Source organism: Bidens hawaiensis, unplaced genomic scaffold (assembly GCF_021521415.1).
Source record: "Bidens hawaiensis isolate Kalapana, Puna unplaced genomic scaffold, B.hawaiensis_p1.1 tig00058194_1, whole genome shotgun sequence".
Taxonomy (NCBI): domain Eukaryota; kingdom Viridiplantae; phylum Streptophyta; class Magnoliopsida; order Asterales; family Asteraceae; genus Bidens; species Bidens hawaiensis.
The window spans coordinates 72,641-81,702 of record NW_027500516.1 but is presented as its reverse complement, the minus strand read 5'-3'; positions in this window follow the sequence as shown (position 1 = coordinate 81,702).

Sequence of the window (9,062 nt, the reverse complement as noted above, 5' to 3'; positions counted from 1 at the left end):
TTATAAGGACATAAAAACTTTAACAAATAAAAATATAAACTTAACCCGAAAAGTAATTCTTTTAAGAACCCGTTAACATATGAAGCACGTGAGGATGCTTCAGTGTATGAGTTCGTTACGTAAGGAGTTAACTTATAAAAGATATATATACGAATATGAGCACTTAAAATAAGTTGAGGATGTGAACTAATAACAAAATACAAATAATAAATATATATATATATATATATATATATATATATTATGTGTGGTAATGTTAAATATCGTTAAGAATGTAAACTAATGAAGCCGGTTCACAAATAAAATTAAGTTAAGTACGTTAAGCTAATATAATCGGTTTAAGAAGGTTATACGTTAAACTAATATAATCGGTGCCATGCGACCCGATTAGATTGTGTACGGATCTCCCTTACCAACCCGACTCCATTCCTCCTGATGGCCGGCCCTGTGTTGCCGGAAACTAAGTGGTGGCGGTGGTAGTTGCTAGGTTAAGAAGAAAGAAGAAGGTGAAGTGAGAGTGAGGGGGGGTCTTAGATCACGTTCTTAATATTTAGGGATAGAGGGGTGTTTAGGTAAATTGTGATAATAATAATAATAATAATAATAATAATAATAATAATAATAATAGTAATATACATTTATAGTAATGGAAAATGATAAGAAAATAAACGAAACCCGAACCCAAGACCCGACTCATTTAGAAACCGTAACCGTACTTATACTAGACCGATGACTTATGGGACCTGTTCAAAAATACTTAAACACAAGGGCTCGATATCAAAAGTGGATAAATTATAAGGACATAAAAACTTAACAAATAAAAATATAAACTTAACCCGAAAAGTAATTCTTTTAAGAACCCGTTAACATATGAAGCACGTGAGGATGCTTCAGTGTATGAGTTCGTTACGTAAGGAGTTAACTTATAAAAGATATATATACGAATATGAGCACTTAAAATAAGTTGAGGATGTGAACTAATAACAAAATACAAATAATATATATATATATATATATATATTATATATGTGTGTGGTAATGTTAAATATCGTTAAGAATGTAAACTAATGAAGCTGGTTCACAAATAGAATTAAGTTAAGTACGTTAAACTAATATAATCGGTTTAAGAAGGTTATTCGTTCGATTCGATTAACTTAAAGGATAACTCCGTTAGAATAATAAATAAACTTAAAAATAGAGAATTAATACGTGTACGTTATTAACAGTTAGCGGAGCTCAGTTGAAGAAAGACATTACAATTAACTCCAAGCAAAATCAACTGCAGGTGAGTTCTAGCCCCTTTCTCTGTGATGTTTTCGGGGCTGTGTGCATACTCCTATGTGATAGGTAATACACTTATCCTAAGTGATAGGTGTATGACATGTGTATGATTATTTATTGAATGTTATTATTAAATGTTGTATGAATGCCCGTATATAATTATATATGCAATTAAAGGATATGAAACGTATAAAATAATGGTAAGGATGATTGAAGAGATATGTATGGTTGTATGGTTATTCGAGGCAAAGGGACCAGACCCTAATAAGATCTGAGATAGAAGGGACCAGACCCAGATAATATCTGAGACCAGGGTAGGAGGGACCAGGCACTAAAAATATCTGAGATATGAGGGACCAGACCCTAACTATATCTGAGATAAGATGGATCAGACCCTAATAATATTTGAGATTGAAAAGTAGGATAGCTTATTCTATACCATAGGGTTCCAGGGTTGGGGGTCTTACAGGTTGGTATCATATCATAATTCGAGATAATAAGCATCCTACATGCTTAGAGTCAAACAGAGAATGGGATTTAAAGAAGAAAGAGAAGACGTCAGTCAGAGAATGCCCTATGTCACTCAAGCAAATATAATATGTGAATTTCCTTACATATAACATAGAGTTATGTGAATTGTTAGAGATAGAATTGCTTGTTTATATTTGAAGTGTTTGATTCTCTAACTGCTTTAAGTAGAACCAAGCACAAGTAGACTCACTAAAGGAAGTGTATAGGACACGGAAAGTAATGTGAGCAGCTAATTCCAGCTAGCCACTGTTATTACCCACAGCCTTACTATCCTTGTACAAATGGTTCCTCACGTGACGATGTTTGTGTTTTCCTTTAGAATTCAGATGGCTGGTGCTAAGACTACTGCTCGGCAACGTGGGCGCACGGGGCGTCGTGGCAGGCCCCATATCAACCAAGTACCCTCTGAAGAACCGATTACTGAGCCGAGTGAAGACAGAAGCATGACCATACGTGAAGAAGAGTATCAGCTCGATCATGTTCTTCAAGCTGCGATTACTCAAGCAGTTGCTGCTGCTGTGAAAAATCTCCAATCAGACAAGTCTACTAAAAGCCGTACCAAGACTGTTGAGAAGACTGGGGAGAGTAGTAAGAAGGATACTGATACTGAGGTTGAGGCATCAAGTGAAGTTAGTTCTGTGAAGGTTAGTGATGGTAAGAGAGGCTGAGGTGGTTGCAACTACAAAACCTTCAAAGATTGTGACCCACCTCGGCTGACTGGTACATGTGATGCGATTGCTACCCTTCAGTGGATAACCTCAATGGATAAGGTTATCCGCATTAGCGAGTACCGTTCCGACCAACCTGCGGGTTTTGCTACATAGTTGTTTGGTGATGAAGCTATGTTCTGGTGTGAAACTGTCAAAAAAAGAAAGACTACTGCTGAAATCAAGGTTATGAAGTGGGAGGATCTGAGAGAGATGGTAATGAAGAAGTTCGGTGCTGATGCAGAAGTCGAGAGGGCAGAGACGAGGCTTCTGAACATGAAAACGGGAAAGATAACACACCATGAGTAAACTACTGAGTTCAACCGTATGTCAAGACTTGTGCCTGAGATGTGAACGCTGAAGCTAAGAGAATCAAGTGTTATGTCAGAGGACTTCCACAAAACATCTGCACACTGGTCAGGGTAAGTAGACCTGCTACTTTTGATTCCGTGGTTGCGGAAATGGTTTACGATGACCTGGCGGTGAATGAAGTGGTGGTTGAGGTGAAGAAAGACAAGAAGTTAGATACTCATGGAAAAAACACGGTACTCAGCTGGGGAAGCCTAGAGACAAGAAACGTAAAGTATGGGAAAAGAAATCGTGTCAGACGTGTGGGAAATTGCACGGTGGCGAGTGAAAGTGGGGAAAAGGTATTGATGTCTGTCATAAGGGTGGAAAGGCTCATGGTGGAGAGTGTAGGCTGGGATCGAATGCAAGTTACAATTGTGGGAAGGTGGGGCATTATGCTTCGGATTGTACTACTAAACCCGCATGTTACAAGTGCTGGAAGACAGGTCACTTTGCGAGAGAGTGTACTGAAGGTGAAGCTGGGGCTAGTGGAAAGAGAGATGCTGAGAAGAATAGGCCAAAGACCAGAGCCTACATGCTGACATAGGAGCAGGCCAAGCAGATCCTCGATGTTGTGACAGGTACATTTTTAGTAAATGGTATTTCTGCTTCTGTTTTATTCGATTCAGGTGCCAATAGAAGTTTCGTAGATTTAACGTTCTGTAAGTTATCTAAAATAACCTGTAGTCGTGTGCCTGAAACTTTTATGGTAGAAACGGCTAGCGATACTACTGTTAGGATAATGAGAATGGTTAAGGATGGCAAGATAGAGTTAGAGGGACGTGAGTTCCATGTTACTCTTTTTGTGATGACCTTAGGAGGATTCGATGTGGTTTTGGGAATGGATTGGTTATCTGAGTTTGAGGCTTAGATAGTGTGTAAGAGTAGATTGATAAGGTTAAAGTCCTAGGATGGTGGTATAGTAACGGTTTATGGTGATAAGGAAAGTTCTGGGCCTAACGTCATTTCGATGATAAAACCCGAGAAAATGTTAAGGCGAGGGTGCGGTGCCTACCTGGCGTATGTTGTTGACGCTTCGGCGGAGGCAAAGGAAGTGAAAGATGTTCCAATAGTGTGCGACTATCCCGAGGTGTTCCCTGAGGACCTTCCGGGATTACCACCGGAATGAGATATAGAATTTCAGATTGAGTTAGTACCAGGAGCACAGCCCGTCGCGAAAGCACTTTACTAACTGACGCCTTCCGAGATGAAAGAGCTGATGTCCCAATTGCAAGAACTACTCGACAAAGATTTCATACGACCGAGTGTTTCCCCATGGGGTGCGCCGGTGTTGTTCGTGTAGAAGAAAGACGTAAGCATGAGAATGTGTATCGATTATCGTGAGCTGAATAAGCTTACGGTGAAGAACAGATATCCGTTACCACGGATTGACGACTTGTTCGATCAATTACAAGGTGCTAGCTGGTTCTCGCGGATAGACCTTCGATCGGGCTATCATCAATTGAAAGTGAAAGAGGCAGACATTCCTAAGACAACATTTCGAATGCGGTATGGACACTATGGGTTCCTCGTAATGTCGTTAGGTCAAAGAATGCTCCCGCGGCATTTATGGACATGATGAATAGGGTATGTCGGCCGATGTTAGACAAGTTGGTTATCGTTTTCATTGACGATATACTGATTTATTCGAAAAGCGAGTCTGGCCACGCTAAGCATCTGAGAGAAGTGTTAGAAGAAGTCTTGAAGGACGAGAAACTGTGTGCCAAATTCTTGAAATGCGCATTTTGGCTACAAGAGGTACAGTTTCTAGGTCACATAATCAATCCCGATGGGATTACTGTGGACCTAGCAAAGATTAAGCGATAAAGAATTGGAAGACTCCGCAAGACCCAACTGAGATACGCAGTTTCTTAGGGTTAGCTGGCTATTTACAGGAGGTTCATTCAAGGTTTCTCCAAGATGGCCACACCGTTGACCGGTATGAACCGAAAGACTGTGGTGTTCAATTGCGGTAAGTTCCAAGAAGAGGCGTTCGAAGAATTGAAGAGGAGGCTCACGCAGGCTCCAATTCTTGTTTTACCCAGTAATGAGGATTTGGTAGTTTGTGTTGACGCTTGGTATCAAGGGTTAGGTTGCATGTTGATGCAACGAAGGAAGGTCATAGCTTATGCGTCTAGACAATTGAAGGTTCATGAAAGTACGTACCCGACGCATGACTTAGAGTTAGCAGCTGTAGTTCATGCCCTTAAGATCTAGAGACAGTACTTGTATGGTACTAAGTGTACTATCTATACGGATCACAAGAGTTTGAAATATTTCTTCGAGCTGAAAGAGTTGAATATGAGGCAGAGAAGATGGCTAGAGTTGATCAAAGACTATGATTTTGAAATCGAGTATTACCCGGGAAAGGCTAAAGTAGTTGCCAATGCTTTAAGCTCGAAGAATGAAGAAGTGATAGTGACAGTGAAGTCTTACAAGTTGATCGTCAACTCGGATTTCTTTGAAGAGATTAGTAAAGTGCAGACGGAAGTGCTTGCAAATGAAGGGTTAATATAGAAAGATAGGATTTACGGGCAGCATATTGAGTTGATAGATAATACACAGGGTGTAAAGATCAAATTCAATCGGATGTGGATTCCGCGACATTGGGATCTTAGAGTTCGAATTCTAGACGAGGCTCATAAATCTCGATATTCGGCTCATCCAGGATCCACCAAGATGTATCAAGACTTGAAGAAAGACTATTGGTGGCCGGGTATGAAGAACGAAGTGGTTGATTATGTCAGCAAGTGCTTGACTTGCTTACAAGTTAAAGCAGAACACCAGAAACCATATGGGAAGATGCAGCATTCGGAGATACCCGAGTGAAAATGGGAACACATCACTATGGATTTCATAATTAAGCTACCGCGTACAGGTAAGAATCATGATACCATCTGGGTGATTGTGGACCGTTTGACCAAGAGTGCTCACTTTCTACCTACATAAGAAGCCATCTTGTGAGAAACATTAGCGAATGTCTTCATTAAAGAAGTCGTAACGGAGCATGGGGTACCGTTGTCGATCGTATCCGATAGAGATACTCGCTTTACTTCCTGATTTTGGAAGAGTTCCATGAAGCAATGGGAACGAAACTGAACATTAGCACGGTGTATCATCCTCAAACATATGGACAGTCTGAGCGGACTATCCAAACCCTTGAGGATATGCTACGTGCTTGTGTGTTAGATTTTGGAGGAAGTTGGGATGATCACCTTCATTTAGCAGAATTCTCTTACAACAACGGCTACCATTCGAGTATTGGTATGCCTCATTTCGAGATGTTGTATGGTAGACGTTGTAGGACTCCTGTATGTTGGGGAGAGATTGGTCATAAAGAGATTGGTAGTCTGGAAGTCGTGCAAGAAACCTCCTTAAGGTTTGATCAGATCAAGGCAAGGATGAAAACTCCTCAAGACCGTCAAAAGTCTTATGCCGATAAGCGGCGACGACTGATCTAGTTTAACGTTGGCGAAAACGTGATGTTTAAGGTCTCGCTGTGGAAAGGTATTATTCATTTTAGGTAAAGAGGAAAGTTGAGTCCTAGATGCATTGGACCGTTTAAGATCATTGCTCGTGTTGGAGAAGTGGCATATAAACTCAACTTACCTGCAGAACTGGAAGGGATTCACTATACCTTTCACGTCTCTCACTTAAGGAAATGTCTCATTAACAACACGTCTCATGTGCCGTTAATGGACATAGAGGTAGATGAGCGGCTGAATTACATCGAGAAGCCCCTTGAAATCGTTGACCGGAAGGACAAGCAACTCGTCACAAGGTCATTCCGCTAGTTAAGGTGATTTGGAAACATCGCAAAGGATCTGATGCAACATGGGAAACAGAAGAAGAAATGCGTAAGTTCTACCCTCAGTTGTTTATGTAACAGATAGGTTTCGGGGACGAAACCTTTTTAATGAGGTAAGTTTTGTAACTTCCTCGTTTCGAAGCTTGTTTAAATTAAATAATATGAGTTTATTTTAGTCTCGTGTCACGTAACGTCATTTAGTTTAATTAATAATAGTAGGAAAGGATAAGGTTAACATGGTTATTGAACTTAAAAATAAATATGGGCATAAAAGCCTTTAGGCTTGCCTATTTAAACCCCTAAAACCCAAAATCATCCTTATCCTCATCTTTCACCATCATTCTCCAATCATCACACACACACCCATACACACAAATCCCCTGTACACACACTCCATCCTTTCATTTAATCCTAGATTTTAGAAGATTCGTTTAAAGATTCAAGTAGCCGAGATTTAATCAAATCCATAAGGTAAACATGTATTAGATTCGTCAATATTTATTACATCCTCATCTTGAATTCCATTTTGTTAAGAGTTAATACTAATAAATGGACAAGCGAAATTTGAATGTGGAACCGAAACGAACCGAGCCCAAACGACTCTCATGGACCTTGACCGAACCGTTCGTGGACCGAATCAACCTAAAAGAACCGTAATCAAACTTGAACCAAATAAGAAAGATAGATCTTTCGGTTCAATGAATTTAACTCAAATCTGTAACAATGAAAAATAATAATAATATAGAGGAGAGGGCTCGGCTGTAGCGCGTTCAAACTACTGAACCCAGATCCCAAACAGCTCGGCACAGCTAAGAAACTCAGACCAAAGACCCAAAATAGAACTCGGACCATTCAAACTGTTCGTTAAACCCATAAGGCTCAAATCCAAATAAAACGGCAAAACAGATCTAAACTACTGCCATACATGCGATTCGTCTGGGAAACCCGTATGCGACTCGTCGGAGAAGAACTGTTCGCACGAGCCCCTGTGCGACTCAAATAAATCAGTCGCGCCATTCGTTCTTCATGCAACCTGCTGGAACGAGTTGAATCGCATTCCGTGCGATTGGAAGGGATGCGACTTAAACTCAAGCGAGATCTATGCGACACGATTAAGCCTTATGCGACTCGATTAGATTGTGTACGGATCTCCCTTACCAATCCGACTCCATTCCTCCTGGTGGCCAGCCCTGGGTTGCCGAAAACTAAATGGTGGCGACGGTAGTTGCAAGGTTAAGAAGAAGGAAAAAAGTGAAGTGAGAGTGGGGGGGGGGGGGTCTTAGGTCATGGTTTTAATATTTAGGGATAGAGGGGTGTTTGGGTAAATTGTAATAATAATAATAATAATACTATAATAATAATAGTAATAATGACAATAACAGTAATACACATTTATAGTAAAAGAAAATGATAAGAAAATAAACGAAACCCGAACCCGAGACCCGACTCGTTTAGAAACCGTAACCCGACTTATACTAGACCGATGACTTATGGGACCCGTTCAGAAATACTTAAACATAAGGGCTCGATATAAAAGTGGATGATTATAAGGACATAAAAACTTAACAACTAAAAATATAAACTTAACCCGAAAAGTAATTCTTTTAAGAACCCATTAACTTATGAGGCTCGTGAGGATGCTTGAGTGTATGAGTTCGTTACGTAAGGAGTTAACTTATAAAAGATATATATACGAATATGAGCACTTAAAATAATTGAGGATGTGAACTAATAATAAAATACATAATATATATATATATATGTATATATATATATATATATATATATATATAGTAATGATAAATATCGTTAAGAATGTAAACTAATGAAGCCGGTTCACAAATAAAATAAAGTTAAGTACGTTAAACTAATATAATCGGTTTAAGAAGGTTATACGTTTGGTTCGATTAACTTAAAGGATAACTTTGTTAGAATAATAAATATACTTAAAAATGGAGAACTAATACGTGTACGTTTTTAACAGTTAATCGAGCTCAGTTGAAGAAAGGCATTACAATTAACTCCGAGCGACGCCTGCAGGTGAGTTCTAGCCCCTTTCCTTGTGACGTTTTTCGGGGCTGTGTGCATACTCCTATGTGAGAGATAATACACTTATCTTAAGTGATAGGTGTATGATATATGTATAATTATTTATTAAATGTTATTATTAAATGTTGTATGAATGCGCGTATATAATTATATATGCAATTAAAGGATATGAAACGTATGAGATAAAGGTAAGGACGATTGATGAGATATGTATGGTTGTATGGTTATGCGAGGCAAAGAGACCAGACCTTAATTATATCTGAGATAGAAGAGACCAGACCCTTATAATATCTAAGATCGGGGTATGAGGGACCAGACCCTAATAATATATGAGATAG